Source organism: Pteropus alecto, unplaced genomic scaffold (genome assembly GCF_000325575.1).
Source record: "Pteropus alecto unplaced genomic scaffold, ASM32557v1 scaffold144, whole genome shotgun sequence".
Classification (NCBI taxonomy): Eukaryota; Metazoa; Chordata; class Mammalia; order Chiroptera; family Pteropodidae; genus Pteropus; species Pteropus alecto.
The window spans coordinates 301,751-309,191 of NW_006435760.1; the positions used below are offsets into that span (position 1 = coordinate 301,751).

The 7,441-nt window shown below is 40.6% G+C and overlaps 1 pseudogene; it reads right to left on the reverse strand.

Moving 5' to 3' along the window:
* Positions 1 to 6,892: 6,892 nt before the first annotated feature.
* LOC112479033 lies at positions 6,893 to 7,010 on the reverse strand (annotated as a pseudogene).
* Positions 7,011 to 7,441: the final 431 nt, after the last annotated feature.

Genomic DNA, 7,441 nt, shown 5'->3' on the forward strand with positions numbered 1-7,441 from the left:
CAAAATTGCCTTTGGAGTGTTTTTTTTTAATTATTATTTTATTTTTTAAAATTAGTTTCAAGTATACAGTACATTGGTTAGACATCTATATAGTTAGTAAAATGACCCCCCAATTGCTCTCTTCCTCCTCTGACCCTCCACCTAGCCATTGTATTAATGCTAATGGCATTCCTTATGCTGGTGCTTCCCATCCCTCTGTCAGCTACTAATTTGTACTTCTTTAACCCTTCACCCCCATCGTCTCAGCCCCCCAAACCTCCCTCCCCTCTGTCTGTCACCAAATTATCCACTATATTTGTCAGTCCGTTTTTGATTAGTTTGTTCTTTTTATTCCTTAACTTCTGCATATAGGTGAAATCATATAGTGTTTCTCTTTCTCTGTCTTTTAGTCACTCCGTCCCTTGATTGGAACACTTAATTCTTTTCCATTTAAGGTAATTATTGATAGGAATGTAGTTGTTACCATTCTTTATTCCTATTTTTGATACGATACATTTCTTCTTAAACAAGTCCTTCTAACATTTCCTGTAATACTGGCTTGGTGGTGATAAATTCCTTTAGCTTATTTTTGTCTGAGAAGCTCTTTATCTGTCCAACTCTAAATGATAGCTTTGCTGGATATAGTATACTTGGTTGTAGATCCTGGGTTTTCATCACATTGAATATTTTGTGCCAAGCCTTTCTATCTTGAATAGTTTCTTTTGAGAAATCAGCTGCCAGTTTTATGGGTGCTCCCTTGTAGGTGACTAACTGCTTTTCTCTTGCTGTTTTTAAGATTCTCTCTTTGTATTTAACTTTTGGCATTTTAATTATGATATATTTTGGTCTGGGCCTCTTTGGCTCCCTGATTTTTGAAATTCTCTGAGTTTCCTGGGGTTTTATGTCCATTTCCTTCACCAAGTTAGGGAAGTTTTCTATCATTATTTCTTCAAACGGCTGTTCAACATCTTGATTTTCCTCAGTTAAGCCGATCAGATGAATATTTGGAGCCTTAATAGTGTCCCATATCCTACTTAAATTGTTTTTATAGTCTTGGCATCTTTTTTCTTGACATTCTGATTGAGTGCCCTGATTGGCTGTCTTGTCCTCTAGATAGGGCATGTGATCCTCTTCTTTATTCACTTTTTTTCTTTGTTTATTCCATTTAATATACTTCTCATCTCAGATAATGTGTTCATTTCAAACTGGTTCCTTTTTATATTTCTACTTCCATTTTTATGTTTTTTATCTTTGTTGAAGTTCTCACTGAATTTATCTACACTTCCCAAAAGTTCATTGAGTATCTTTATAACCAATGTTTTGAACTCTGCATTTGTTAGGTTGCGTGACTCCATTATTCCTGGATCTCTGTTCTGTTCTCTCATATGGTTTCTGCTTCTTTGTCTTCCCATTTTGGCTGCCTTTTTATGTCTGGTTCTATGTACTAAGCAAAGCTCCTAAGTCTTCCAGTGTGCAGCTTTGTGTGGTAGGTGCTCAGTGGCACAGTCCTGAGAGGGGTTCAGCTGCAGGCCAAATTTAGCCCAAGCCTGTGCCCCTCCACCTGGGCCACCTGTTAAGATTCAGCGAGCAATCCACAGATGCTGTGCTTATAGCTGCCTCAAAAGGCCACACCAGAAACTGAGGCCAGCTGCCTCCAGTGTGAGGCGCTGCTCAGCAAGGCGCATCTGACTTGCTGAGGATATACCTGGATGTGGCTTGGGTGGGCCCCAGGTTGGGGGAGGCAGAGTTTCAGGGAATCCTCTGGGCAGAGTGATCTCTGTTATCTAGTTTGATGACTTCATGGCTATAGTGGCCCTGTGTCCTGTGCACTAAGAGTGGGGAGGTCTCAACAGGAAACAGTAGATACCACTGGCACTTCTGTACCGAGCGAGTCTCACCTTGACCCTCACTCCGACAATCTCTCCCTGTAAGTCCCTCGTGCCTCCTGCGTGCAGCATATTGGGCACTGGTGCTCAGAGCAAGCAGGTCCGTCACCACGAAAATCGGCTTATGGATGTGGCCCCTTTAAGAGGCTTCTGCTGCTGCCGCTACTGCTGCCGCTGCCTCAGCCTCAGTCTCACTCATCTGCTGGGGACCGGGTCGCCGTGCATCCTCGCCCCATCCTACCTTCTGTCATTGCAGGGTGCCTTCTTGGATTTCTCCCTAGTTATATAGCTTGTTCATCTACATCCCAGGTGATTTTTCTTTGCTGCTGCTCCTTGTTTACATCACAACTTTGATTTGGTCGCCAGAGGGATGAACAGAGCCTCTATCATCTACACCAATTTTTTCTCCTCTGCCTTTGGAATTTTGATAGAGATTCCATCAAAGCTGTAGAACACTTCGGCTAGCATGGGCATTTGAACAATATTAAGTCCTCCAATTCATGAGTCAGGATTGTCTTTTTATTTATATCTATACTTCCTTTGATTTCTTTTAGCAGTGTTTTGTGGTTTTCAGTGTATAAGTCCTTCACTTTCTTGGCTATGTTTATTCCTACATATGTCATTGTTTATGATGCCACGATAAATTGGATTTTAAAAATTTCTTAATCTAACTATGGGAGGTGAACACACAGTGTAAATATATATATGTCTTAATGTTAAAATGTACAGCTGAAACTTATTGGATTTCATTAACCGATGTCACCATAAAAAAATAAATAAATAAAATTTTTTTTCTTTAGTTTGTTCATTGCAACTTATCTAAAATAGTTACCCACTCTTAACACTTGTGTGTGTGTGTGTAATCTATATGGTTTTCCACATGTAAGCTCGTTTCATGTGGTAAAGAGAGAATTTCATTTCTTTTCAATTTGAATGACTTTAATTTTTTTTCTTGTCTTATTACTCTGGCTAGGACTTCAAGTACTTTGTTGAATACTAGGATCGTGAATGTGCATCCTCGCCTTTTTTCTTTTTTTAGAGCTAAAGGTTTCAGATGTTCACCATTGAGTATGACTAGTTGTGTTCTTTTCAAATATGGCTTTTATTATGTCAAGGAGGTTACTATTAATAGTTTTATAAAAGGTTGAATTTAATTAAATGCTTAATTAATTAATTAACTGCTCTGCATTAGTTGAGATCATATGCTTTTTCTTTGTGTTTATTCTCTTAATGTGGGTTATTTGATCGATTTTTTTATGTTGAAACATTCTTGCCTTACAGGAATAAATTCTACTTGGTCAAAATACGTAGCTTAATGCGCTGTTGAATTTGTTTTAATAGTTTATTTTACATCAATACTGATGAGGGATATCAGTCTGTAGTTTTATTTTTTTTCTTGTGCTTTTCTTTATTTTGCTATCAAAATCATGTAGACTCCATAAAATGAGTTTTCAAGTGTTTAGCCTTAAATTTTTTGAAGATGTTTAGCAGGATGATTGTTATTTTCTGTCAGTGTTTGCTGGAATTTTGCCGTCGAGTCATCTGTTCTGGTTTTTTGTTGTTGTCGTTGCATGTTTTTGATTAGTCCTTGAATTTCTCTAGTAATCATTTTGTTACATTTTTAACTTTTTCATGATTGGTTGGTTCATGTATGTTTTTAGGAATTTATCCTTTGTCTTCTAGATTATGTAATTTTTTCATATGATATACTTTATATTACTCTCTTACAATCCTTTAAAAAATTTCTATGACATCAGTTGCAGTATCCTTGTTTCATTTATAATTTGAGTTATTTGAATCTTCTTTTTTTTTTTTTAACTGTAGGTAGAGGTTTATAAATTTGTTAATGTGCTCAAAAACACCCAGCTCTCAGTTTGTTGATGTTTATATTGATTTTCTAGTCTCTTTTATACTCCTCTGCTCTAATCTTACTCTTCTACTAAAATATGGTTTAGTTAATCTTATTTTGAGGCATAAAATTGATTTCTGATATGGGATCATTTCTTTTTTTATGTAAATACTTACCCACTTAGCACCCCTTAGTACTGCTATCACTACATCCTATAAATTTTAGTCTGTTGTATTTTATTCTTTTTTTTAATCCAGATTTTTAAACAAATTCTCCTGTGACTTCTTTGAACTATTGGTTGTTTAAGAATGACTTGTTTACTTTCAACACTTTGTGGATTTTTCTGTTTCTTTCTGCTATTGGTTTTTAGTGTCATTTTCTTGTCAGTAGAGAAGATACTTTTTTATGATATTGCAGTTTGTAATAATTTTTTAAATATTTGTTTTGTGGCTAACATGTAAGTCATGTTAGCCACAATGTTTTATGTGCGCTTGAGAAAAATGTGTTTTCTGCTGGTGTTGAGTGGAGTGGTCTGCATATGTCTCTTAAGATCCATCACTCAATGGGGTTATTAACCATTCTCTTTTCTTATGGATCCTGTATTTGGTTACTGTATCCATCACTAAAACTGAAAGAATGAGGTCTTATATGATTATTTCTACCTTCATTTCTGTCAACATTTACCTTATGTATTTGTTAGCTCCAATGTTATATGCATGTATATTTATAATTGTAACTTCCTGGTGAATGTGTTGTGGGATTCTCATATGGAGAGATAGGACACCGAGGCTATAAGCAGAAAGCAGCATTTATTGATGCTGGCATTGGCTCAGTGGATTCTTATCCAAAGGCTGACCCTGACTGTAACATAACGGGCAGTTTTATACAGTCTTATCATTCCTACACAGCTACATATATAAGGAAGAACATTGATTGGTTGGCAAGCTATGAGAAAACTGATGTTAGCCAGAGAGTCCTTGGGTGGGTGGGTGGGGCAATCAGGAACGAACTCGTTCGAGCAGGAAATGGCCAGGCAGGGTCAGGCTGCCACATTCCCCACTTTGATGCTTGGACCCAGGACTGGGTTAGAGAGCATCATTTCCTTCTAATTTTTGGTTTAGAGGCTGGTACCTCCACAGCATGAGGACTTTTGCTGCAGTATTATTGGCCCAATACCAGGAAGGAGTCTTGGATCACCAGTTTAGCTCTGTGTGATTTAAAAATAGCATTCTTTTACATGGAGTTTCTCCAATCTACCGAGTGTATCCTGGACTTATCTGGCCAAGACAGTCTTCTCTTACCACTTCTGAGGTCAACCCTCTTTGTGGTGAGCCACCATATGAGGAGGTAAAAGGTGTCTAGGCTACGTCCTTTCCAAGGCCAATGTTCACTCATGAGTGCTCTTCCACAAACCCAGCACTTAATGACTCTAAGTTCATGGGCTATCCTCTCAGCTAGGTCAACGAACAGGTTCTTCCCTAGGTTTTGGTCTAAGGCGGCCTTTAGCTGATCATACATTTGTGGGCTTTGGGGCCTAGAAGACAGTGTAGGCTTAGGTGTGTTTGAATTACGCAATCATTGGACAATTTCTCTGACTGCTGAGCCCTCTGCATGGTTATGGACCTTTCCCCCACTTGAAGTCCATCACCAACACGCCCAAGTTTTCTCTAATTTTTCAGACTTTTGGCGGAATTGGTCACTCTCAGATTTAACCTTTATGTACCCCTTATAATATAAGAATCCCCAATGAGTGCAGAGGGCATTTAGTGCATACCCTTTGGGTAGGCTTGTTACAGAATTGAAGCCGGTGGCAATGTTAGACCCTATTCTGTAGCTCTGCATGCAATGGGTACAGGGGAAGAAGAATTGGGGAGACTGGTGCCATACACATGGTGCAGTAGGAGGAGAAGGAAAAGAGTCTTTAGGGGTGCCATCCTGACAAGATGTCGTCCTCAGGCTTCTGCTGGACATAGATTGGTCAGCTTCTGGTGTGTCCAAAGTGGAGCCTACATCTTACTCTTGGTCTGTCGGTGCAGTCAGTGTTTTCTTCCAGAGGGTTGCCTTGAGGGGCTCAGAAGAGTCTGGAACACATTTCCACTCTGCAGCTGCAGGTTTAAGTCTGCTGTGATGTATCTGGGCTTTATTTAAGCAAACTTAACTGCAGTGGGGGTAGACAAAATGACAGTAAAGGGGCCTCTCCACAAGGGTTTTAGGCACTGAATATTCTACTCTTTTACCCAGATATAGTCTCCTGGCTTAAAGGAATGAACTTCAGTGGTTATACTGACAGAGAGCCTTTCTCTAATCCATTGGTTGAGTCTGGAATTGGTCCCTAGGGCCCGAGGCTGTTGTCTCAGAGTCAATTCACCAATTTCTTTGAGGTCTCCTCGTAGTCCTTTGATGAGTGGTGGTGGTCACCCATACAAGATCTCAAAGGGGGAGAACCCAGTCTTCTTGGTTGGGGTTGACCTAGTTCTTAATAGTGCCATGGGGAGGACTTCATCCCAATGTAGATGTGTCTCCTGACATAGTTTTTCCAACTGAGTCTTAGGGGTCCTGTTCTTGCATTCCACCTGTCCTGAACTTTGTGGTCGATAGACAGTATGCAATTTCTTTTAAATATTTAATTTCTTGGCTAGTAGCTGCGCTATTTCTGCTACAAAAGCTAGCCTGTTATCTGAGCCAATGGTAAGTGGTAGGCCAAACCATGGAACAATTTCTCAGAGGAGCAGTCTAGCTACTTCTTGGGCCTTCTTGATCTGGGTGGGATAAGCCTCTACCCAATTGGAATAGGTGCATACAAAGACCAAGAGATACTCGAGGCCCCGTGATAAAGGCATTTCAGTGAAGTCTACTTCAAGTTCCTCAAAGGGGGTGCCACCAACACTTTTGACCCCCAGTGGGGCACACGGCCCTTGACTAGGGTTGTTGCAGGAACAGACTTTGCACCATTCATACACTGCTTGGGAGATGCTAGAGAGCTGGTGGACATAGAAGTACTGGCCCAGAGTGATTTCTAGGGCAGTGAGACCAGGGTGAGTCCTTTGCTGAAACTGCTTGATAAAAGTTGGGGCTAGGCTTCCAAGGACTGGAATTCACTCATCTTTGAACTTCCACCATCCACTGGGGAGAAGGCTCCCCTCTTCAGTCTTAAACCAGGCTCTTTTTCTTTTTTTAATGCCTACAGCACCTGGTATTCCTAGGTGATCTCCCATGCAAGTACTCACCAGGCCTGACCCTGCTTAGCTTCTAGATCAGATGAGATTGGGCACGTTTGGGGTGGCATGGCTGTAGACCAGGCTTCTTCTTGAGACGAGTACTTGGGGTCTCATTTGGCTAAAGGAGTGAGAAACAGGGAAGCAGTTAGAACTGTAGGGCTGGGCATTTCCTTAGCTGCTGCCAGTTTGGCAACATGGTCTGCCCTGCGGTTGCCTGGGCCATTATGGTGTCCCCTTTTTGATATTCTCTGCAGTGCATGACTGCTACTTTCTTGGGGGCCCACACAGTATCTAAGAGTTCTAGAATTTCCTTTCCATTTTTTATGTCTTTCCCCCCTGAATTGATTAGACCCTTCTCTTTGTACAGGGCTCCATGTACATGGAGGGTGATGAAGGCATACTTAGAGTCAGTGTATATGTTAGCACACACTTCTGCTGCCAGCTGAAGGGCATGGGTTAAGGCGATGAGCTCTGCCTTCTATGCTGAGGTTCCCCTAGGCAGAGGTTTT